The 26,902-nt window shown below is 45.1% G+C and overlaps 1 protein-coding gene across 1 annotated transcript in view; it reads left to right on the top strand.

Annotated features, from left to right (window-relative positions):
- jing (AE binding protein 2 jing) overlaps positions 1-26,902 on the top strand; it is a 123,530-nt gene that overhangs the window by 9,782 nt on the left and 86,846 nt on the right. The gene's annotated exons all lie outside the window — the stretch shown is intronic.

The following is a 26,902-nucleotide window of genomic DNA, read 5'->3' as shown; positions in this document are numbered from 1 at the left end:
CGTCGATTTTGCGCCCAAGGCGACTGGCATGAGCCTGGCGTGGGAGTATATGCACGCGGAAATAGACAAATCGTTCATCAGCTTCTTCCCTCTTCTGGCTGTTTGTTTCTGTTTCAATTTTGCAGGGTACACTTTTTTTTTTTTTTTTTTTTTTTTTTTTTTTTTTTTTTTTTTTCTTTCCCAGGAACACAAAGCGATAGAAACTTGGTCTACATACTTCATTGGTACCGTGTTATATTGCACGCACTGGCATCTCGCTAAAAGAAAAAAATGGAAGGGAAATGGCTCTCGATGCACGATCTTGTTTTTTTTTCCTCTTTTCGTCTAGTTTTCAAATGCAGGGGGACATTGAATAGTAATTCTTTTTTTTTACATCGCGTTTCGAAACATGTAGTACTTAGTAACGCGTGAAAGGCAGCGGTTTTAACATAACTGTGTGACTATACCACAATGTTAAATTGCGGTGTGACATTGGCAAGGCTCTCGGCATGTAAAATTCGAATGCTCAACTAATAATCTGCACTAATGGGTGTTTTCATACATTTTTGTATAGAATCAGAAATGAAAGTTTTAATATTTTTATTAAGCACGCGAGTCGTGTGATGAAAAAAAGCAGTAGCTAATGTTTTGTTTGTATTATTTTCTGTTTCAGGTAAGCAAAGGCAATATAATCCAGTTGAAAATTCACTTTCCATCCTCCCCGGGCTTAAAAAAAAAACAAAAAAAAAAAAAAAAACCTATCAAGTAAGTAAACAAATTAACATTCAATCATCAAATGTAAAAGCACCAACTTTGTCCACCCGCTGAGTAAAAAAAAATAAAAAAATAGAAAAAAAAAAATTCGCCAGTCCGGGGGAAAAAATTAAAATTCCTCAGCGGCGCTTGCACCACTCGCCGCGTCGAGCCTTTCACAATAGCAATGCACCGGATTACGCAAAAATCTCGTACACACGTACGATATACCTATATAGACGCCGCGACTGTGGCATTTATAATGACTCGCGCGCACTGAGCCCAAAAACAACTTGGTGTATATGGTCGCGCGCGGTAATAGCGCACGTAGCATTAGACAGTCGGCTCGTTTTGCGGGCCCCTCGCGAAGAGAAAGCGCCGTACACGGTGCCCGTGGCTAATCCAGCCGTGCCTGCTACTATAACCATTGTTGTTGTTGCTGCTCGATTTAGCAGGTCAATGTGACGAGGGAAAAACGCTCTCGGTCCTGTAGTTGTAATATATAACTACACGAGTAAGCGCGCTTTGATGTCCACCAGGTAAAATATTATCACCAGAGAGCGCATTTGGCGAGAAGTAAATAATAACTTCAAACGTGCAGGGAAGGTAAAACTCTACGGCCAGACACGTATAGGTACATATCAGCGTGGATTTAATTAAGAGGCACCGGGTGGGATTGAGTATGGTTGTATAGGAGAGTGTCTGTGTAAGGCGCGCTCGAGAGAGGAAATATATATATATATAAGGTGGAGAGAAGAAGGAGCAGGTCTGCAGGTTCTCCCTTCCCCGGGGCCAGTGATTAATCGCGACGACAACGCGTTAATGTTCTCGCGCACGAAGGATTCCTTTGCCGGTGTATGAAGGTGAGGGAAGGGGAATGCGATTTTTTTTTCTTTTCAGGTGAAAAGTAACGGAGTTTTGGATAAATATTCGTTATGCGTTAAAAAAACGAAAAGAAAAAAAAATTGTTGTAGAACCTACAAGTTGGTTGAATGGCTATAGCCATAGTCTTATATCTTCGAAGTCTTATACGAGCCGAGCTCGGTGCTATGGGTGTTCGCGCACGTGTACACGGGGCGATAAATTCAATTAAAAGGTGCAAATGCGCCGACTGCGTTTTGTAATATAAAATCGGTCGTTACGTAACTCGCGTTAATTGTACTTGAGTACCCGCGGTCATGCGTATATATCTATGCCTCGATTTGCATGAATCGTGCGTAAATTCCAATTCTCGGATAAAGTCCTGGTAAGAGGTGAGGAGTCGTTTTTTCGTTGGTTGAAACCTTTTAGATTCAGATTAAACTTCTAGGTACTTGCAGTATCTTTACGACGAAGAGAAAACCATTTGCGCAAAATGTACAAATTTCCATTTATAACGTAGAAGCAGACGTATACATATAGCTTTCGCTTCTATCGGCAGCGGAATCAGGACACTAGAGGGGTGGGGGGGGGAAATTCTTTTTAAAAATGCAATGCTGCTTTGAAAGTATTTTAATTGCCGTATACAATTACTTTTCACACCTATACGATACATACATCATATACCTGTTATACAGTACACGCGAGAGTGTGTCCACTCGATCTCTCCGCGTACATTTATACGCGCCTCTCGCGATTTCGTTGCGCAAAATATATACATGTTCTTGCTGCCTGTCATCGATCACGTACTTTGGTCCGAAAAGATACCAGGAGAGCAAAAACACGCAGGTACTAGCAAGGCACGGAAATAGTAAGGAGTGATCAAGTGAATCCCACGAAAAAAGGATGTTTTCGTGTACCAAAGTACAAAAAAGGTTTGCGCACAACTACACCCCATCAAAAAATAAGCCGTGAAATGAGGGCTGTAAAAGAAGCAGTGTCGTGTAATTTTTTTTTTTTTTTTTTCACCGTTCAGCACACAGCAGTAAAGTTCTCTAGCACACCTGAACCCTGCTGCCTTCTACAGTCGTATATACCTCGGAAAAACGTACGTCATGTAGATTCCTATCTAGACGTGAGAGCTCGTTTACGTATATTTAGGAGCGCTTGACTTTGCTAAATAGTCGATCGGCCTGGCAATAAATCGCCCTCGTGTGTATACATATCGCCACGTTTTGGTGTTCCGTATTGTTTTAGTTGCGTGTCGTTATTTCTCCTTCTCCTGATGGAAAATTTTACCAGATTGGTGATCGAGAGAAAATAATTTGCGAATCGAGCGCGCGTTTACTCGCGAAAACGCAGGTCCAAAAAGCCGAAATATAATAATCAATTCACGCGCATTAAAATTGCCGAAGCTGCAACGGCAACTCGTGCTGTCAAACAAATTATCCTAGGCCGGTAATTAAAATTACTTTCCCATTTGAATTTCGCAAGCGCGCCGTTCAGTGAGCAACGCGCCGAGCAGCTACGTATCATTAATAATAAATAAAACCTGTCTCAGGCGAGAAACTTTAATAGCATCCTTGCGCGCTCGATTAATCACACAATATTACGAACACGCATATATTATGAGCGCACTTTTACAACGAACCATCGACAAAGTTTTTTTTTTTTTTTTTTCATTCAATGCACTCCTCCCTTAGCTCACTGCCAACTGGGTATAAATGTTTGTAATCGGTGCAACATCCATCACGCATGAGGGTATGAGCGGTATGGTACTCTAGACTTACCCTCAGATTGTATTTAAATTTGAAGCAACCACGCTAATCGCGTATTTTATATGTCACACGTAAAACTGTCCGAGCGATGATTAAAACGCCGAAAATCTGTGCTCCACAGCTTATGTATCCCTACCCAACGTGATACGTGTATGGAGTGTGGGCAAAAACCTCGACGAGAGGTGTGTCGCTTGGTTCTGCGGCCTTGCCTTATGTCGTTATATGTTGTACGCGCAGAGCTAAAGGAGGCAAAGTCCATCCTCGGAAATAGTGTTTTGCGGTGGAAAGCAATAGATCGGACGGAGTAGTGTGGTCATATAGTTATTATAGTGTAGCTCCTCCGTGGTGTGATATGACTGTGGACAGTTGAGATATGGATTGTACCTCATAAACATTTTTTTCATTTCTTTTATCTACTAATACCAACTTGGTTTTAACGAATGCAACAAAGTTTATATTGCGATCCAGTCACGACAAACTACAGCCAATTTGGTGTCTTAGGTGCCTCCGCAAATGAATGTTCAAAGATCCGCTAAACGAGTCTCCATATAGATGGATAATTTAAAGCATAACGATACGAGTACCGCATACGCACTATGTACCTACCCACAGTTTTCGCGCGTGGTAGCAGAGAGTAGCACCATTGAACGTACCTACATAAGATACTCGCATGTTCTTTTGAATGAAAAATATGTCGTTCTATATAGTCTAACACTACGTGGCTTTCCTTTCCAGTGTGTCGACACTATTCAGTGACAACAATCAACTATCGTTGCATAAACGAAGTATACCTCCATATAGATGTATACACCCTGTACACACATGCGATATTCAATGCAAATTGCGCTAGCCTTGCCCAATACAATTGTCAATTTTTACGTTCGATCAGAGTATAGAGAATAACGATTACTTGTGTGTGTTTTTTTTTTCTCGTTTTACCATACAATATAGTATACATATACCCATTACATTACCTCGGATTCATACATGAATAACCCATGTACACATTTAATTTTAATTGGCGTTTAACACTTGAAGTTTCTAAACGTCAATTCAAGCATGTAACAGTGTACGGGTTCTCTTGTCAAGACAGACGTCAGAGCTACCGCTGTAAACGAGTGCATATTATAATATACACACGTAAAAAAAAAAAAAAAAAAAAAACCATGTATATAGGTATTGTAGACGAGTATGAAATACACGGAGGGAGAGTCGAGAGAGCCCGCTTTCTTTGCGTCTGAATATTATATTAACTTATACGCGGTGTGTTATAGACGGTCGGTGCATGCATAATCCAGCCTAAAAACGCCGCAAGACTCACGTGATAGTTGTGCTGCACACATAAACACGTATAATAAGTTCCGACGCACGAATATCATAAACAAGGTAGTTTTTTTATTTTACCGTATCCATCGTTACGCTCGCATTTATATAATTCATACACCTCGGTTTATGTGAAAAATAAAAATAAGATGAAGCGAACAACCTAAACTTGATGGTTTCGCAGACATATTCCGGGAAACTCTGCTAAAGAAAAAAGGTTTAGTCGCAAAGTGCATAAAAGAAAAGTCAGGCCCGCGTGTACGATTGAAACGTCGCGTATACCTAAACAACAATGGCCAAAGGCAATGGTCCCCCGGCACTTGGTGACCATATATTATATATGTACCTCCATGGGCTTCTTCCTCCTCCTCTCCCCTCGCGAGCGGAAAGTTTAATCGAGCGCGACGACCGGCCCTCCCTCCCCTTCTTCGACACAATGGAGGACCGACCGGCTACGCTGTGCTTTCTCTTAATCTCGTGTGTCTATTTTTTTTTTCTGCCAACGTTGCAGTTTAGTTTTTGCTCCCTTACCCCACGCTTTTTTTTAGATTTTAAATATTTTTGTGTGCACTCGGTGAGCGAGTTTCGTGTCCGAAGTAATGTAAGTATATACATAATAGAACAAAATGTATTTCCCTTGGGTCCATGATTGTTACGATTTATGAATTATCACTTGGTGAGGCTTTTAAACACTCCCGATTGTGTACACAGGCGCAGAGTAAATATAATGACTACTTTGAAAACTGCATTATATACATACATGTGTTTCAAGTGGCGCAGCTGCGGAAACTCAGAAATGGCACGTAATGCCCACTCCCCGAGTCAACAATGAAAAATCCGGTGCCGCTGTTGTTTGGTCTTGGCGCAGCAGCTCAGAGTGTGCCGACGTGCTCGCGAGCCCCTCGAGAAACTTTGGTCATACCGTACAGTGAGGGCTACCTTTTCTTTTCTTTCGTTTTTTGTCTGTTCGATGATTTTGTCTATCGATTTCGAGATTATTACAAATAATGCAGTATTGTGGCGCAAAAGAAAAATTCAACATCTCAAAATTCCTAAGCCAAGATGCATGCGATGCATGCGTATCATGATATACGATGACGTCGCGAGTGTGTATGCTTGTATGCTTTATACACGAGCGATAGTTTCCAATTACGCTGTGCGAACTGAAAAATAAGCAGTTTTACGAGCTCTTATTTATTTCTTTCTCTCTCGTCACTTTCAAGGCCTGCAGATACATACCCGCGATAGCACACGTGCGCCAGCCAAATGCACGCAGAAACCTTCGTACGGAGTAGGAAAAAAAATGAAAAAAAAAGTCATGCTCCAGCGCTTAGGAGCTTTTCAAGAACCTCGCGGTAAAAGTATCCGACTATCCGAGAAGTGCATTAAAATCTTTAGAGAGCATTTCGACCGAACGAAACGCGAGATGATGAATGAGCAGAACAGGGGTAAATCGATGCCAAAATGGAAAGAGCAAGTGTGCAAAAAAAAAAAAAAAGGCCCCTGCACCTGGAACAGCTGATATGTTTACGAATACGCGCAGTAAATACGTCGGGGCGTGCTCGGTTCGGCAGCTCCTACGGGCTTTCTCGACGCCCACCAATACTTAAGGATATTATATTATACACTCCTCGGCGCTTCTGTAACATGTAAGGATACCGACGCCTACAGTATATCGGTGCACACGATATAACAGCTTTCGGTGCTGATTTACGGCATTTTATGCATCCGTGGTTTAGGATTTCGTTTGGATTTTCGTCGCTTTGCCATTGCAGGTCAACTTGAGGAGAAGAATTCATTATGGCTAAACGTGCATGTGTAGTTTTAAAAGTCAATGCTGGTGTACTTCCTATATTATCCCAAAGGTTCGTGCCATTTTTTTTCTCTCTGAAAACTAGAGAAAAATCTGTATGAATCTGTAAATAGTTTTCTAATGATCCCTTGTTAGCCAAATTTACCCCCTTTCTGTCTCTTTTGCATCGTGACAAATTGGCCCTCATGCGAGCAAGAAGTTTAGGCAAAGCCATTCTCTTTTACTAGCGCGTATGCCAAGTCGATCACGGCCAATTAGAGCAGTTGCAGGATCTCTTGGTCTCCCGCTCCTTCTCCCTTTCGTCTCTGGAGTTCGGGCCAAACTATTAATTGATCGTTAATAGTCGAGCGAGCTAACAGAGGAAAGTTTGGTCCCTGAAATAGTGATTCCGGAGGTGAAAATTTTCAGAATCCCTGAATACATGAACGAGCCCCTAAATTGTTTAACTTTTAACGATTTTAGATGTAAAAGTACCTTTTTTTGGATTTCTAGATGGTATTTCGGGTTCTCTGCGCCAAAAATGGCAGTATCTAATTATAGCTTCCTTAAATTAATGAATATCTTTCATGAGTGAATTACAAAGAAATTAAAAAACACAATTAAAGTAACAACTTAAAGTTTCAACGGATATTTGGGAAAGCTTTGAGGAAAAAAAAGATGATCCAAAATTGTAACTGATACATACGAGGTATATATGACACGTATTGTGGAGCACACATAAATTTTCTTCCAACGTTATAATACGATTAGTATACTTCCCCTGGACCCATAAACTGTTTAAAATCTACCAGTTCCACTCTTTTGTTGTATTCCAGGTATCAAATCCGACCGAAAGCCATTAAAACGAGGCAAATGTTTCGGGTCTACGGACACGGTATGAGATAGCGTGCGAAAGAAGAGGTGTGACCGTCGTATACATGGTACGCCGAGAAGATGGCTTTTACGTAATAGGTTTTTCGTTCCTAATGTATATACACAGGTAGCTATAGCGAAGCTATGAGTCTGCGGACTACGACATTTGCATGTTTAATGTGGGCACGTGACGTGACTCCAAGTCCGTTAGTTTGTCGTGCATAGGCCGCGGGAAAGGAGTAGACGACGCGTCTTACTAATTTTTAAATCTATAAAAGAGCCTTCTATGCACAAAACAAACAGGCTTTTACTGATTGGTGTAATTTTTGGCTGATGATGATCGATTACTTTCCTCTGTTCGGTAGTTTTTTTTTTTTTCTCGTACACAGATAGAATCCAGAAATGGTCACTACGTAAAAATGTCACTTTTTTCGGTCTCGTTAAAAAAAAAAAAAAAAACATCATAATTTGTGATTTCACATAAAAAATCATCCTCTATTATACATAGACTTTGAAAAAGAAAAAAAAATGTACTCCTGTGTATTAAACAAAAAAAAGATGATCCACAATTATGTTGAACCATCCCTGCAGAAACCGAGGCTCCAAGTTGAGCGGAGCGAAATTTAGGCGGCGCAAGGATTTAGCGGGTCCATTTATCCCTCGGCCCGTCGAGCGAGCAAGTCCCCGCGCGCACACGCGTGTGTGTATATTATATTTTATACGTGTGTATATGTACACCTATATAGTGGGCAGAATTTGCGGAATGTCCGAGGCTTGGAAACCCGTCCAGCCGGTTTTTTAATTGCAAAGGAGGATGCGCCGCTGCCGCGCAGCATCCGGCGCGTGTATATCGAGCTTCCCCCACCAGAAAGAGAGGGAGGCTGCGCGCGCACCGGGAGAGCCAGACGAGCGCGGATCGAGCAGCAGAGAGGAGGAAGTGACAAAAGTAAAAGTGAGACAGATTTTTTTATGACTCAATCTCACTTGATTTTTTTTTTTTCTCTCTCTCCCATAAGTGGATGTATCTTTCGTACAGGGTTTGTTGACCTCTAACGAGGAAATTTTTTTTTTTTTTTTTCATTTTTTTTTTTGGTGGTTCTGTTTTTCGTCGAGTCGGTCTAGCTTCACGTATTTCGAAGGTGGCTCCAAGTTGAATACATGTGGAGCGTTTATCTATAATTGCTTATCGGCCTACTCATGCGTTAAGAGTTTCATTTACGATAATTTTGAACAATCTTATCGATCCACTACTATTTTTACGATTTGTATTTTTTATATCTATTTTTGATAGCCACTGTCGTCACGTGGATTGCTCTGACTAATATTTATATGATGAAATTGTAAAATGGTACCGCTTTTAAATTAAAATGAGGAAGTAGTTTGAGCCTCGTTTATGACGTCCGCGAACGATGAAGAAAAAAAGTCCGCGATATCCTTGCGTCATTCGTAAACAAAAGAGCAAGCCAGCTGATTTCCTTTCACTGCAGCCGATTGTAAATGTACCCACGAAATCGCAGCACCTGCTGGAATTCGTTGTGTCAGCGCGGTATAGTGTTGGAAATGTGTTTTGCTTATTGTGAGAGAATCAGTTTTCTTTTCTCGTCAATAAGTATAACACAATGACAAATCAACGACCTCAAAGTGTGCGATTGAATGCAAGTTCGACGACACGCCACGTAGAACAGCCGATTACGAGGATTGATGATAATTCGGACTCTTCTGATGATTGCTCTTTTTAATATACTTACAGCATAGATCAATTTACGAATAGCTGATGATGATATTAATAAAAGTGTGTCGACACGAACAAAAATATCCATTCAGACCGATGCAGAGGCTAATTTGATCTATAAAAAGAATCTCGATCGAACAATCGTGTGTATGTGTGTCTACGTATAATATAAGAGTGATAAAATGTATTGTATGGCACAGGGATGGGTTCACAGCGAGGACATACCCGTAATAAGTGTTACAACTGACAGGATGATTGAAGCTATGTACCCGTGTCAGTATTACGTAATTGGTTGACTTGAAGCGTCAATGGTGCCTTAAAATAATAACAATAGACCCAAAAATGTGGCATTGTACACCCTATGCAGTTGTACTTGCGCCCGTACTTGCATTGTTTTTTTTTTTCCTTCGCATTTTTTGAGCCAACATCGCGACAAATGCAAAAATATCGATCAAGTTTTTTTAGTCTTGCACAATAATTCAGCGCGTTACCCAACACAACCCTCGGGCAAAGTCATCGCCGGAATCCAGCCTGTCGCAAAAACAAATTCCCAACGATGTACATCGCATACATACGCGCGTATATATATATGTACGAGGAACAATGTCGTGGCGCGACTTTTTGTGCCCCATTGCTTTTGCTCGTGTGCGTCGCATAATAATTCACGAGACGCGAACCAGTTTCCATACACACGCTCAAATGGTCATGTACGACGCGAGGCAGAAGTATATTATTATAGTTGTTGTCGCAATGTATGCCTCATGCGTGTGCGTGCGTTTACAACGTGTAATTTCGCGTATATAGTCGCAGAACCAGCTACCCCGTTGTACGTGCGTGTATACTCGTCGCTCTCGTTTTGATCGAAATATAGAGTTTTCTTCTTTTTTTTTTTCGCAGGATTTTTTTTTTATCGCAGATGTACCAGAGCACCTCGTCCACTTATTACTTGTAATTTTGCTCGAGAGTTCACCGCTAAACCAAACACACGTTCGGCAAATCAAAGCTCGCGAGCTTATTACCAACACAGATGCCATACGAGACCACGTAGAACCTCGCTCGGATGAAAGGTCCATGGCTCGCCGAGAAGAGTTGCGCAACATGAGCGTCCATCTCGAGAGCCGAAAAGAAAGCCACGGGGCACGGGTGTGTAATATACAAGAGCTAGGCTAAATCCGCGCACCAAAGGGCATACATATATGTATATACGTATGTGGGAGGTGGGATGAGCGTATACAGCCGAAAGAGATAAGCGTTGGCGTGGTGCTGCATATATACATGCAGTCCGGAGTGCAATATATATATATATATATAACCCACCCGACAAAGGGACAGAAGCACAAAGAGAGAGTGCCAAAACGGCTCCGATGACGAATAGGATGGATGCTGCCTCGGGTCCGCTGCTAGAACCCTTTTATAAGTATATGTGAGTATCATAGCTTATACTCTTTGGTTGGCAAAGCACCATTACTATCGCCCATGTGCACACAAGTGCGCTATTCTCAGCTCCAAGCGGGTATTCGATTGCTCCCTCTCTTTCTCCCTTTTCCGTATGCCTACGATTATAAATTATAAATCAAACCGTTGGTCGGACTATGTACACCTAACCGTCCGCATTGAACCATACTGTTCTCCTCCGCCTCGTTGGGGTGTTATATATTCCTAGTATAGGTAATGTGAACTCTCTCCGACAACCATCCAAGGGTCATTACATCGGCAGTGCTGATTTCGCATAATGAACCTCCGTTGATATTCCCCAACGTGACGTTTTGGCGACAAAAATTGTCTATAATACGGTCCCGGTAGTTAATTTATGCTCCGGGTTTCCTGTATGCCTCCAACTATAATCGATATCCTGCGTTATCCTCTGCGGGTTTTTCCACTTTTTACTTGATTTTAAGACTCTTAGGTGCCCACATGTAACCTATTTTCATCAAGCTCTTAGGTATACGTACAAACGGTTAAGATATTTTTTTCCCATCTCAAGCCCTTACAGTCGAGCTTATAGTTCATTTATAATTGACGAGCTCCGCGGTGATTCCATTATGCACGTAGAAAAACAAGACTGATGGATCATTTGACTATTTCCCTGCTAACAACGCGACGAGTATGGTTTTAATGTTTTATTAAAGTGTATATGTATATATTATGTGCACATAAATATTACTACGGAGTAAGCGGACATTTAAGAGTATGGTATGATGCAAGTATAACAAGTATATAGACGATGATGGACCAGACGTCCTATACAGCCACGAATAGTTCAACGGATGAACACGTATCAGTTTAAAAATTGTGTCACGTCGGTACCGTTGAGCTGCAGGGCTGTAGGCAATATTGAAGTTATAGGGATTGTATACGAGAACCGATGATTTACAGCGTGTCGAGGCACTCGCACCTGCTCCATACAAGTTGCAAGTGTCTGCGGTTGCACGTGTGATTTCACCAATAAGGTACAATAAGGAATGAAAAACAGTATACTCGAATCAACAAAGCAAATGCAAATTTTAATTTATTGCACTTCAAGTGCAAAATTGTGTCGATAGAGATAATTATAAGTATCTAAAAAAGCTGGATCGGTATTCGTATACTCGATAAACGATTTCTATTACGCAACCTTATCGCTCGACCGCCAACGTTGGAGATAGAGAGAAAGAGAAAGAGAGGAATTAAAGAAACGCATAATTACCATGATTATCACCGTAACACACACTGCGTCTAGAGCGTAAACTTTGTACGTATATTATATATGTATAAATGTGCGTGCAGTCATTGTTTATCTCTTCCTCCCTCTCTTGGCGTATACGATACGTCATTTCGCCTTCGCTCGATGCCGCTATCGCAAAGCCGCAAGATTTTTTTTTACATACTTACGTAGTCGGAGAGCGCGTAACACATAAGCTTCCTCCTTGAAAATCTTATCTCTCTCCGAGCCTCATTATTATCCCTCCGGTAACGCGTAAACGATGTACTTGTGCAGCTGCTCTGCATTGGAGCGAAAACGAGATCGCAGAAGGAGGGTCTTCCCTTTCCGTCGACGCTATGCCCCCGAACTTTATTGATTGGGATACGTCACCCGGGTACGTTATGCGTATTTTTCTTTTTCTCGGTCATCGAGCTCTGCTCGTTGCGTCAGCCGAACGTCTTAAATGAACGCGCGTGTGTTTTCTTTTTTTTTTTTTTTTTACCACCCGATGCGGCTAAATACAATACCTGATGATGCGAACACTTTGCATAGCCGGATCGAGTTGGATTTTTTGTTGCTCGTCGTGTGATGTTTGCCGGGTCAACTCGATAAACTTGTCTATACGTATGGACTCTTGACCATCCGGAAACGAGCGGCGTTACGATGGCTTGGCTTTTAATTGGTACTCAAGTGGGTCTTCATTATCGCCTGTATTTTCTCCTTTCAATAAATTTCCGGGTCAAAAAAATAGTCAAAAATCTCCGCTGATTAGGACGTGTACGACACGTTGTTAAAAAAGATCATCGCGTGCAAGCCCATCGTTTTTTTTTTTTTTTTGTTGAGAAATTCTCAATAAATACCCTTTGCGAAGGTATATAGACTCTCGTATTTCTCAAAGTTTATGTGTACGTACGCCAGGGTGGCTCTCGTTAAATTGGTGTTGGCTCCTCCGAAGAGGTTTAGCTTTTGAATAAGACAAAATTTTGGAAACGTAAAAAAGTTGCTGCTACATTACAGCAGATGCGTACAAGATCTGTAGAGCCAAACGAGGAGAGAAAAGAGAAGGAGATACGGAATCTCAGAGCGAGGAGATGCGCACCTATATATACACGCGTACACGCGAGAGACAAAGAGAAGGCGGAGGAGAGCCCGCGTCGTCTACCTCTCTTACGCTCTTTCCCCTTCGCCACCGTCCCTCCTAAAACAGGTTCCTCCTCCTCCTCCCTCTGTTCTTCCTCTTTAGAGCTTATGTAGGTGTATGTGTGTATACGCGTACACCGCCGTCGCCGGTCCCTTTTTACGCTTTAAAGCACCAGAGACTTGCTTCCTCTTTTTCTCTCCACCGTATATATACGTATAATACGGATGAGTCCTCTCTCTGTCTCTTTTCTAGATCCTTTCAGCTCTGTGTGTTCTCTCTGTCGCTCCCCGCCTTTGTGCGCGACCTTTTTCTCGTTTTCGCGCCGATGCTGTTCCCCCTCCTCCTCCCTCCGCTGCATCCCGCCAACTTTTCTCCATCATCGCCCGTGAATCCCTCTCATTCGCTCCTCCTCCTCCTTTTTTTCCACCCTGATTATCTGATTTGTACATTTTTTTCTCCCTCCCCGCGTCCATTGCACAGAGACGGTTTTCTCATTCTAATTCGCAGGCGCGGCTTGTTACTCCTTTCCTCCCTCACTTCCGTGGATCGATTTATTCTCATCGATTTTCAACTGATGCAGGTTTCTTTCTTCCAAAACCCGTACTCCTGTACAAGTATCTCAGCTAATCCTGTTTTCTCACATCTTACCGGTGAACGCCCCAATGCGGGACTAATAAAAAAAAAAAAAAAAAAAAAAATTGATTCAAAATGTCTCAATTTGAACATTGGGACGTTTAATTGGTATCGCCAAACTTGCCGTGTTGTACCCAGAAAACTCATATCTCTAGTATTGAGTATAGGTATACGGTGAAATCGCTACTTGTAAACTTATACTTTGCAAGCTTATTACACATTCGAAAGGATTTAATCAGCTCGAAATAGCCTTGCTCCCGGTAAAATCTCAAATTTTCGAGAAAAGCTTCATTCGTTGGATTTTAATGACGCAGTGTGGCCTCGTTACAAAGCCAAAAAAGCCAATCCACCTCTGTACCCGATACTCGTATACCAGCCGGAGTATGAACTTTTTAAACAGGCACTCATCGCAAAAGAGCAGAGAGAGAGAGAGAGAAATCCCCGGAGCCAAGCATCGAGCGATAGATATACTCGTCCCGGCATCCGATCCGATCGATTTATTCCAGCCACTCCAAATAGGCGGACGTACGTATATATATATATACGTACAGTTTGGGGGACGTTGGCAAAGGAAGACGGATGAATGCATATATTATACGCGAGCCTATCGAGAGCCATCGTGTCTATGTGCCTGTACATGTATAGGTAGAGCCGCTCCCCCCCGCGCGCCTATATATGTAAAAAAATAATACATGTACCGCGAACTACGGTCGAGGAAGATCGATACTCGGTCTCGCGTGGCTGTTTATTTTTTAGTTGATTTTGTCGTCAATGGCCCCCGTCTTCCCAAACAATCGAGATAATATCTCAAAATACGTATAAAGAATTATATTATACATGTGTGCCGCTCGAGCGCAGTTGAACAATTTATCTCTCTCTCTTCCCCCTGCAGCTTTTTTTTGCTAATGCACAAACCCTATCGCACGATACGGAGGGGTATAGTCCAATCTTTGGTGATTACCATTACAAATGCAATGCAAAGCGACCAAACGAGTCCTCGGGGCCGTTTGGGAACTTTGAGGGCGCACGAGACTCCATATAGTATGTCCATACGTATATATACGCGTTCGGTGCAGTTAATTATAATGTCCAGAGGAAGGAAAAATAAATCGAAACCGGGGAACGATTTTTTAGGCCTGTTCTTGGGGAATGTATTTTAATTCGTGTTCTCGGACACGCCGGAGCATCGTCTTCCCTTTTTTTAATTTTTTTTTTTTTTTTTTTATTTCCCTTGGATATTGGGTGTATATGTTAATTTTGCGTGTACGCGGTGATTATTTACTTACACTGGCCTTTGTTCGTCTTTCCATTGTATGTGCACGTAGAGAAGGTCAAACGTTTTTCAGGGGGGGAAAAAAAAACGTGTAAATTATACCAAAAAATTAATTCGAGAGAACAAAAAAAAGTGTCGAGAAGGAAAATGTAAATGACGAAAAACTCGCCTCACGCGTTTCCAGTGACTATTCAGGTACGAAACTCGACAACCTTTTTTCGCCCCTTATCTAGTTCTTCAAGTCTGTAGCACAGTATATATATATAGGTACGCGTCTCCCAGAAGCCATGCAAGAGGGAAGAGCCAAACGAGAGACACCGAGGAGGGTACACACCTCTCCATTAAATTCCGTAGTCTGTTGTAGGCCTCGAGGGTCCATTATACATGTAGCTGTCGTCTCGCCTCCTCGCGCGTAGGCGTCTCTCGGCTATATATATATACGTGCATACACTCACTTGTGTACGTTATACCGCACACACGGGCCTAAAAAGCAAAGGTGGAGCTAAACATGCAATTGACGTTTTGAGGTCGGCTACAGTACTGGCCGCAGAATGTATGCCCTATATATAGCATGTAAAAGTGCACGTAGTTCGCCGAGCCTCTCTGCATATGAGAGCTGGCCCTTGATTATTCTTTTGAGACTCTGCCAGCTGGAATTTTCATTTCTGCGAGCATTGAAAAAAAACTTAGTTTTTTTTTTGCAATGCGCATAAGAGATCCAAAGCAAGAGAGATGAGTGTATATGGCAGTTGTCGGGGAGTCGGCAGAGAGTTATAGCTCTCGATGATGAGCTGCCGGCGAGTTGATCAGCAGGTAATTTTTGAACAATGTCCCCGGCCTAATGACTCGGGGCATCAAGGCTCGCTCGACGATCGGTTAACCATTTTCCAGATGAATGGGCTTTTAAGATGACGTCCAGGATGATTAATGCTGGGTTTTTCAGAGCAGCCAATACTCGCACGTAATTTACATTCACCATCGCCCACGTTAAATTTTTTTTGTATTGTACCTATACAGTATAATTTTAGATCGTAGTTGGCCGAGCCCACTTTATTGTATAAAATATGTTCTCTCCTTTGCCGTCCGTGGCTATTTCACCTCACCCGTGACTTGTGGATTCTTTCGAGATGGCACGTAGAGGTTGGAGGTCCGGGACTTTCGTTTTTGAAACCAATACTTTTTTTTCCACCCGTCCATTTTAAGACGTGAGCTCGTTCGCAGATGTGAAGAATCGACGTATCTGACCCCCTAGTTATTTTCTTCGATCCCTTATTCACGGATCTCGCCCTTTTTGTATTCGGAAGCGGCTGTAGTTTTGGTATTCCGATCAGGGGTTTTTTCGCCCTCGTCTATCCGCAGTTTGATAACACATTCAAGGAACGTCTATAACGTGGATTTTTCCTTCCCCAAGGTGACTTACCGTTGGAGAGAAAATACCGTTATTATTCTCTCTCGTACGTCTCTGCTCGGAAACACTCTCCTTCTTCGCCCCTTCACTGGACCTGTCTCAAAAGGGGATTCGCGTCTGGGCAAATGAACACAAGGCAATGTTGACTTTATTTTTAAAGATTTATTTAAAATAACCACAACCGCTATCTACAATTACTTCTCGTACCTCCTTTCGGTCCCGATGCTATAGCGCAGGCCCTCGATCGCCACCACACGCCAGAGGTGCGCTCGGAGAGCCACGCTAGTCCGCTCACACGCACACACACTTACGCGCCTTCACACCCCCCTTTCCCTCTCACACTACTCTCGGTCTGGGACCAGGTCTCCTCGGCGTGGTAGCCTGTCCGTACCTATACACCCCCACACTCACACTCTGCGTACCCTATAGGTCCCGGGCGTGGATTGCCGTCACGACTGGAGACGATCACAAACACGCCTTACCACTCACGGCGTCCCGACGCCGGCTCTCGAACCGTCCCGCCCTTACACCACGACTACGCGACTACTCACTCGCTCTCGGTCTCACGCGCCCTTTTCTTCCTCTCTCTCTCTCTCTCTCTCTCTCGTTTATCGCTATAGCCGACGATCTCACCCGCGTCCCCGCGTAACCCACACACTGTACCTTGGCGAATCCCGTGCTTCCTTCCAGTAAGACCAGTCCACCATGAGCGTCGAGGGTCGCAGTCCAGGAAGTCGACGCTGTGTGATACCTGGGCCTCTCTTGCTTGCTGCCCGGTACACCTCTCACCTCGGGCTCGGCTCGGGTCGTCACAGGAGGACGCTTCGTCTCAAGATGGCCGCCGTTCAGGGTCGGATGGATCGGGATCAGGCTTATTTTTCCGGGTCCTTCTTCCCGCTCACTCTCTCACTCGCTCTCTTTCTCTCACACACTTAATACTCGCTGTACACGCAGCTCTCTTGCTCCACGTACTCTCTCCTACCTTCACGCTCGGTGGTCTCACACCCACTGAACTCATCAGTCGCGTTCGTCCCCAACTCGTCGCTCGGTAGGTCAACTGACTATCTTTTGACCTACCTACCCAGTCCCTACCTTATCCACCGATCTCTCTCATTCGTGTCGCCGCCGCGGCACTCACAAAAATCTCCATACGCACTCTTCATACTACCTTGACCCATTGGCCCTTCGCGCCTTGTCCTTTCTTCTCCTTATGGAAAATTCGCTACAACAGAGCACACGGAAAAGGCGGTGTACATCAGCATGGTTATCTAGCTTCAGAGCAGGGGCGTCAACTGTGGCGTGGCAAACAAAATTGCGAAGCAAATTTTTGCCACGTCACAAACTCTCCCCCCCTAGGCTAGACATCCTCTGGATGTTCTAACGCCTACATAGTATCATTGACGCCCCTGCTTCCTTAGCACATAGTTTACAATTAAGCATAAATAGATAAGATCATACCTTGTCACCCGTTACTTACGTGAGGCCTTAACCTCTGACTGCAGCGGTCACTCTGGGGTCTTCCTCGATCTTCTGAACCTTAGGTCGTTGCTGGAGGTACGAATGGTCCTGTACCTACTTCCCCCTGTCGTCCGGATTCCTGCCCATCGTCTGGTCCCAACTTCTTCCGCTCTCTTTTCGCCTGTGTCCCTCTCTCCCCCCCTAGATTCCACTAGTTTCCCTGTTCCCTCAGCTCTTTGAATAGGTTTCAGTTTATACTTAATAGATAGTCTGGAGTCTCAGGTCTGGAATTCACAACCCTCCTTGATGGTGGGATAGTTCCTCTTCTGGCACACTTCTCATTCTTTCCCCCAGACGTACCCTACCGGAAGGTGGTTGGGTCTTCACCTCGCACACCACGCCAATTCGTTTCTCAATGCCTCTCGTATGTGTTTGCACCTGGGGCAATTAGCGATCGTCACCCCCACCGTTCCACAGGAGATACAAGAACGACCCGTGGAGTTCTGTCTACTGGGGCATTCCCGTGCTATATGTCCCTTTTGACCGCAGGCAAAGCATAGTGTATCAGGACACTCGGACATCCGATGCCCTACGGTTTGGCACTTGAAGCAGGCACCTTGAAAGGTGTCCTCGGTATCTCCTCCTCCACACTTTCCTAGCTGAGGCTGGGTGTTCTCTTGGGTAGTAGAGGCTAGATTTCTTTGTCCCGGTCGCTGCCTCCATGCCAGGTTACCCGTCCCCTCCTTCCCCTTTCCTCCTGATATCCCATTTGTCCCACCTATCCTTTGCGTAGCAACCGCAGAAGTCAGGGTTACCCCGGTCGCTTCTGTAGCCGTTTCAGAATTAGGTACCTGAGTATCTTTTCGCACCTCTCCGCTCGACTTTGTCGTATTCTGTTTATTCTTCTTCCCTGGAGTCGCCTCCGCGTTGCCAGTGACCGTTCCCTTTACCTCATGTATTTCCGATACCCTGGTCTGCGTTCGCTCTGCTACGTACGCTGCTCCGGTCACATGCATAGCGCTGGCGGCAGGAGGGGGAACATATCTGTCGTTTAAGTTCTTCTGCCTTTCCCATCGTTGTCCATACTCTTGAATATCCTCGAGCGTGCTGATCACCTTATCTTGCATCGCCCGTCGGTATTCGGGGAGTAGATTTCGGTATGCTCGATCTGCCTGTTCTTGGATGGACGGGGGGCGTCTGAATTTGGAGACAATATATTGAAAATTGGCCAAAAACACCGATACTGTCTCCCCTTTTCCTTGGGTCCGAGCATACAGATCTTGTCTCAAATCCTCTTCCTCAAACTCTCCCCCAAACTGCAGGGCAAACGCCCTTTCGAACTCCTTCCAGGTCGTCAGGGACTCTCTCTTGACCCGAAACCAGCGCGTGGCATGGTCGGAGAAAACGCTAGGTAGTGCTCCTAAGATGTGTTCATCCATTAGGTCCGAGCTACCTCTAAAGTCATTGAGGTTATCTAAAAACGTCGCAGGGTCACTACCCTTGGCTCCCGAAAATTTGAATCCCCAGTCTCTCAGTTGTTTTACGGCCGAAGTCACATTAGAGCGGGGTTCAGTTCTCAGGTGTCCTGTTCTCCAAGGTTGATGTCTCAGGACACCTGGGGACCTACCCCTCGGTGTCGGATGTCTACCTACTGGTTCTCTCTCTCTCCTTCCCGCTCTGGAATCCGTGGGAATCTCATCTTCCCTTCTTCCTCTGCTTCTCTTCCTTTCTGTCACCACTCTTGGGACCCCACTTACTCGTTCGGGGTCGCTCTCACTTTCAGTAAGCAGGTATCTCCGTCGCCATTCGGCTGCGCGTCGGATGTCCCGTTGGTCTCCACCTTTACCTTGGGTCTTGGGGAGAAGGCGTTCTCCATACCCCGGGGTCTCTGACGCCCGTTGTTCCCTTTGATCGGTTGCTCTATCCCGTAGATATGAAGTTCTGGGAGGAGGAGTTTTTGGGGTCCGAAACCCTGTACCCATTTTCTCCTCCCTGCCAAACGGCTGGTCCCGCTTATGCTCCTCTCTCCTTGATGCCGCAGAGATCCTATCCATCCAGGGCATGCCCATGTGTTGGGTCTCATCACTTGGTTGGACCTCCCCGCTGTATCCTTCAGAGTCGCGATTGAGCTCGTCCCTCTGAGGTGGCCTTTCTTCGCCTTCGCGTCTTCTCAGGAATCTTGTGTCATCCCTTTCACTCGTTACAGGGGGCCGCTGGCCTTTCGGGAACCGATTAGCCGCGCTCAATCCCTGTCTCCCATTATCTCTGTCCCGCGTCTCTACGAACTTTTGCTTATAATCTTCCCAGCTGTTTGCAGTTCTATATTTGGTCCCACCGGTTCGGTCTCCTTCGTTATACCTTTCGTCTGATCCTTCTTTCCCACTCCGGTAGGTCTCGCCTGACTTCCAACCCGGCTCCTCGGGGCCACTGGCATCAGACTGACCGCGCATATCCACCTCTGGGCCCTCGCTATCCTCTGTCATGGGCCTCGGCGGTGTCCGAGATTCCAATCCACGCCAGTATTTTTGGGATTGGTCCTTCATCCACGGAGGGGCCGGTACGTTACTCAATACCTTAGGGGTGGCCGCCGGCGTGGAGTGGTCTCCCTTCGCCATGATACCTTGGTACGTGAACGGCATTGGTATCCCTGTGCGTGGTTGTGACAGATGCAGGCCCGTGTTTGTCGTGGCCGTGACGGTCGTCGTTGTGGAGGCCGTAGCAACGGAGACGGGCACCGAAGCTCCGTTGAGTCCGCCGGCTCCCACCTGCGTCGAGGCCCTCGTGTGTCTTACCCGGGGCTCGGGGGCGGAAACATTCCAAATCCCGATGTCCTCGTTAGTTGGGGAATATGATGTTCCCCTCCACCCACACGAAGGTTCGCCTGTGGTGCGGGCCAATCTCTCTGGTCCCCCCCCTTCTTGAGTCACTTCTCTTCCACGTCTCGGAGGGGTAGTCCCCCTAAAATCTCTCTCCATTCGTCCCTTTTCACTCTCTCTATCCGAATACTGGCTCCCCTTACTTCTTCGCTCTATTAGCCGATCCTCCTCCTCGTTCAACAACTCTTCATCTGAAAGAGCAAGGCTCTCCCGTAACGCTGCTTGCAGTGTTGATTCGGCTCGGTCGTCTGCATAAACCGGAATTTCGGTGTTTTCGGGTTGCATTTCTATCAAGCAGAAACGCAACAACCGATCCCGAATCACTTCTTCCTCCCCCCTAGTACTCAGACTTCTCGCCTGAAGTTCTTCTTCCACTTCTCTTGCCGATAATTTATTTACCGACCTCTTTACGGCTCGGTACTCTCGTTCCAATTTCCCTAAGCGCATGGCCTCCTCACTCACTTGCGGCCTCATGTTCCAAGCTGTTGTCCCAAATTGTCCCCACTCGTTTATTACCACCACTTAGGCACTGACACGGTGTATTGCACTCGTCTTCACAATGTTCTAACCCACTCGACTCACACTATACCGTCGATGTCCTCACTTACGGGAATTTGTCCCACGGTATCTGACGAAGATAATTTAGCCCCCCAAAAAAAAAATAAAATAAAGTTATAAAAAGTCCCAAAATACTTTGTAGTAAGTAAGTTCACCTTTCAAGTAAAATTATAGTGAAGCTAGTAAAAGGCCCCAAAATACTACAAAGCTTACAAAAGATACTTTAGTTCGTCAGAAAATAATTTCTAATGTGTCGACGTACGTCTTGTTTACCAGCTATCAGACACGGGGCTGCTAGTATATATATACAGCGCCACGTCGTGTCGAGCTATAAACCGCCGTTGACCTTAGTTTGTTTGATTAACACTACTGGGACCCCCTGGATACTTAATAACGAAGATCTTGCTATCCCGCTATTCTTATTCCCAGGTTCCAATAGTTGTAGCTTTTCACAAATTTCTATTAACCTCAAAACCGCTGACAACAATGACGCAATTTGCCTATACTCGTGCTCTAGTTACGCTACACTAGTTTTCACTTGCCAGACGCGCTCTCCCCACAAGGGATGCCATTTATAACGTGGATTTTTCCTTCCCCAAGGTGACTTACCGTTGGAGAGAAAATACCGTTATTATTCTCTCTCGTACGTCTCTGCTCGGAAACACTCTCCTTCTTCGCCCCTTCACTGGACCTGTCTCAAAAGGGGATTCGCGTCTGGGCAAATGAACACAAGGCAATGTTGACTTTATTTTTAAAGATTAATTTAAAATAACCACAACCGCTATCTACAATTACTTCTCGTACCTCCTTTCGGTCCCGATGCTATAGCGCAGGCCCTCGATCGCCACCACACGCCAGAGGTGCGCTCGGAGAGCCACGCTAGTCCGCTCACACGCACACACACTTACGCGCCTTCACACCCCCCTTTCCCTCTCACACTACTCTCGGTCTGGGACCAGGTCTCCTCGGCGTGGTAGCCTGTCCGTACCTATACACCCCCACACTCACACTCTGCGTACCCTATAGGTCCCGGGCGTGGATTGCCGTCACGACTGGAGACGATCACAAACACGCCTTACCACTCACGGCGTCCCGACGCCGGCTCTCGAACCGTCCCGCCCTTACACCACGACTACGCGACTACTCACTCGCTCTCGGTCTCACGCGCCCTTTTCTTCCTCTCTCTCTCTCTCTCTCTCTCTCGTTTATCGCTATAGCCGACGATCTCACCCGCGTCCCCGCGTAACCCACACACTGTACCTTGGCGAATCCCGTGCTTCCTTCCAGTAAGACCAGTCCACCATGAGCGTCGAGGGTCGCAGTCCAGGAAGTCGACGCTGTGTGATACCTGGGCCTCTCTTGCTTGCTGCCCGGTACACCTCTCACCTCGGGCTCGGCTCGGGTCGTCACAGGAGGACGCTTCGTCTCAAGATGGCCGCCGTTCAGGGTCGGATGGATCGGGATCAGGCTTATTTTTCCGGGTCCTTCTTCCCGCTCACTCTCTCACTCGCTCTCTTTCTCTCACACACTTAATACTCGCTGTACACGCAGCTCTCTTGCTCCACGTACTCTCTCCTACCTTCACGCTCGGTGGTCTCACACCCACTGAACTCATCAGTCGCGTTCGTCCCCAACTCGTCGCTCGGTAGGTCAACTGACTATCTTTTGACCTACCTACCCAGTCCCTACCTTATCCACCGATCTCTCTCATTCGTGTCGCCGCCGCGGCACTCACAAAAATCTCCATACGCACTCTTCATACTACCTTGACCCATTGGCCCTTCGCGCCTTGTCCTTTCTTCTCCTTATGGAAAATTCGCTACAACAGAGCACACGGAAAAGGCGGTGTACATCAGCATGGTTATCTAGCTTCAGAGCAGGGGCGTCAACTGTGGCGTGGCAAACAAAATTGCGAAGCAAATTTTTGCCACGTCACAAACTCTCCCCCCCTAGGCTAGACATCCTCTGGATGTTCTAACGCCTACATAGTATCATTGACGCCCCTGCTTCCTTAGCACATAGTTTACAATTAAGCATAAATAGATAAGATCATACCTTGTCACCCGTTACTTACGTGAGGCCTTAACCTCTGACTGCAGCGGTCACTCTGGGGTCTTCCTCGATCTTCTGAACCTTAGGTCGTTGCTGGAGGTACGAATGGTCCTGTACCTACTTCCCCCTGTCGTCCGGATTCCTGCCCATCGTCTGGTCCCAACTTCTTCCGCTCTCTTTTCGCCTGTGTCCCTCTCTCCCCCCCTAGATTCCACTAGTTTCCCTGTTCCCTCAGCTCTTTGAATAGGTTTCAGTTTATACTTAATAGATAGTCTGGAGTCTCAGGTCTGGAATTCACAACCCTCCTTGATGGTGGGATAGTTCCTCTTCTGGCACACTTCTCATTCTTTCCCCCAGACGTACCCTACCGGAAGGTGGTTGGGTCTTCACCTCGCACACCACGCCAATCCGTTTATTAATCAATAAGCTGCCAGAATCAAGTAATCTCGCATTCAATGATCTGGGTGATTGAAGTAGTGATCCTACACAATGTATTATAGTGTAAACATTAGGATTTTTACTCGCTGAATAGAATGTCTTTCTAACTAGTCCCATGTCTGATTGATAAGGGAAATATGAAAACTCGGACATCATGTCCTCTCCTTGCTTCATCATACTGACGCATTCTCTTCCCATCTTTCGGGACCAGACCCAGTCGAGAAATTCCTCTTCACTTTCCAAGCTAACTGTATGAGCGAAATATCCTATAGAAAGAAGCCCCGCACAGTCCTTATGCCTGCTTCCCAGAGTACACACCCTGACATAAGCGTTTGGATGTGCTGGAAAATGGTACATAAACATGTCTATCGCAGCTACCATTTTCATGTAGTCAGGATCTGCTGCCCAGTGTTCATAATTGCCCTTGGCCGGAAAAACCACCAGCTTGTTGGTGAGAAGCTTTATCTGTTCATGTATCTTATCTCGAATCTTCTCCGAGTACTGCTGTATGGAGATCCTTGCCAATCTTGCTGAACACAGGCAGTAGAGGGCCAACCAGTGAAGGTCATCATCCTGGTGTTGTTTGGACTCTATGCCCTCTAGAGTCCCTGGGATAGGTGTAACATTGATTATGGACCATGGATTTATAGTAGATCCAGCTTCTCCAATAACTCGGCCGAAGCTTTCCCATTTCTCTGGGATCTTCGCTGTGACGGTCGCAAAGTACTCATGAAGATATCTCTTAACAAGATGGATGTTTACTGGGTGTCCCTGCATCACTGCCCACTTCAAAGCTCCCATGACACCTGTCTTTGTAAGAGCACTCTGGACATAGGTGGCAGTAGGCTTTTCTCCCGGATGTGCCGTGAACCACTCAGAAGGATATTGACACTGAGGTGTAGCGGACGGCACCTCCATCCTATAAGTCTTTTTGTCATCGATAAAAACATAGCGCTTAGCGTTCTCCATGATAAAACGTATCGGAGGGACTGCAGGCCTGGCACTGGTAGGTTCAGCAGCTGCAGAATCGCAGCAGAAAGACCAACCATCACAATCACATCAGCAAATTTTTGCCACGTCACACGTCACTTTCGGTTTCACAAGACAATTCTTTTTTTTCAACATTAAATATACAAAGTCAATGAAATTACGATTAGTCGAAGAAACGTCACCTAACATTGTACAATGCGCAGCCATTACTTGAGTACAAACTCACCTCGTGACTTCCACATTATTACGAAGAGGGAAAAGTATACGTATGCGGTCTTACTATATACTCTCTGTTTCGCGTGTGCTTTAATGTACCTGCCAACAGTCTGTCTTCTCTTCCTCTTGAGTGCGCTTGTTTCCTTTTTCACTACATGGGAGCAGAATCATCATCCGCTCTCGAGTCCATAAAACTCTTGGATTGTGATTTGTGGCTACTGTATCCACGAGATTAATGCGAGTTAACTATGAGAAATTTCACAACGTATATGTATGAATAAAAAAATCTATAATGGTTCCCCGCTCTTTTTCTCAGGTTCGACTTTATTTTTTTTATTTGCGCAATTCTTATACGAGCACTGCTACTGTCCTTTTCGGTATTGGTGGGAAAAAGTGCGGGGCATGAACTACACCCAAAGCCAAGGTTTTTTGGGTACTTGAGTCTCTAACTCAACCGACCAAACCACAATAGCTGCCCCAATTAAACTTATTCATACCATCGTGCAGCATTATCTACGTTGTAATCAACTTATGGCTCTAATTAAAGGAAACGGAGAGAGGAATGAGATTTTTCCAATTTTTCCGACTTTTCTCGTACGGTTTAAGCAACAGCCCCTTGATTGAAATAAAACGCGCCCTGGTTTATTTTCGATGCCACGGTGAATACCGCTTTTTTCCTCTGTCCAAGTTTTAAAGTTACAATCAACGTTTCCTATACGTATATGGGCTCCTTTTGTAGGCTAGAAAGACATATACCGTATAGCCTACAAAAATTAGTTAAATTTTTTTATTTGAAATCCACAAAAAAAAGTATTCTTTCTATGTACTGCATCTACGGATAATGAAGTCTATTTTGAGCGTGATGAGAGAGGATTGAAAAATTGTTCAAAGTAACCAAAAAATAAGAGTGCCGGCATTAGACCCATAATAATATACGAGGACTCGCGAGGACACGTACATGAAAGTCCCCTCGAGCAGTTATTACATTCTTAAGCCGGTCCACGCCACTGTGAGCATTCGAGGATGATAAATATATATATGTGTGTGTGCGAGAGGATATTGCGCGTACATAATACAATGCGAAGGGAAAGGGACGCAAACTCGAGAGAGCGCATTTGATGTAGTGGCCTTTGACGGATAAGAGGTGCTCTAAGGTTTCGCGAAAGTAAGTCCTCCCTTTCTCTCGATTCGTACGTGTTTGAAGGATCTTTTGCTCTCTCGACTGTCTGCTGCGCTAAATTTATATTGCAGATAGTTTGGAAAGTAGAGTGAAGCTTTTTTTTAAAAAGGATTATGTTCAATTGTCACAGAAGCATAATATGATTTCAGGGAAACAAGGCATTCTATGACGTAAGTATTCAAGTAGGATTTGAGACGAAAAAAAGTGTTCCTATGCGTCGAACGTCCCAAAGGCCACAGAGAGGCGCAGCGAATTTTCCGCGCTAAGCCGAAAAATCACTCTCGTCTGAGATTTTCATTTGTCTTGCAAGCGGGTCTCATTTTTTTCCAGGGGCAAATCTGTCTCCATGCGATACAAAGTCAGGATAAGAAACGTCACAAATTCATGCGGAACAACTGACCGTGAAACCGTATGTTACGTAATCTCCTCTCCTGGCCCTGCTGTATCTCCTTACAGGAACTGCCTTTCTGTCATGACTCGGATTACGTATGTACGTAATCCTAATAAGATTCCCAAAAAAATATAATAAACGAGCGGATCAAAGGTAATTAGTACCGAATGAAATTGAAGAAAAAAGCTCCTTTCGAGCTTTCGTTTCCTCGGTAAAAAGACTTTTCATGCTCGACTGCACGCGGAGATGATTCTCCGTAGGGGCTGTTCAAACACAAGAAGCACACCAAACTTTTCGTTTACTCTGGCTAATCAATGCCCTCTCCGCAAGTGATTGCCGATCTCTGCTGCACAAGCCTCGGCCCCTTTTTCCTAAAAAAAAAAAAAAATCATTGCTTCGCTCTCCACTCATTGTGAAAACTTTTCCCTCCGAATTAATCATCGCTCGCAGAAGCTATATTTACACGCGCGCTCCTTTGCCGATTGGTTCTGGTGAATCGCTCTAGATCCTCGACCGA

Source organism: Copidosoma floridanum, unplaced genomic scaffold (genome assembly GCF_036245765.1).
Source record: "Copidosoma floridanum isolate Cflo_tuat_1 unplaced genomic scaffold, Cflo_Japanese_pri ptg000007l, whole genome shotgun sequence".
Classification (NCBI taxonomy): domain Eukaryota; kingdom Metazoa; phylum Arthropoda; class Insecta; order Hymenoptera; family Encyrtidae; genus Copidosoma; species Copidosoma floridanum.
Note: the sequence above shows the minus strand (reverse complement) of the source record. Positions and strands in the feature narration are given on the sequence as shown.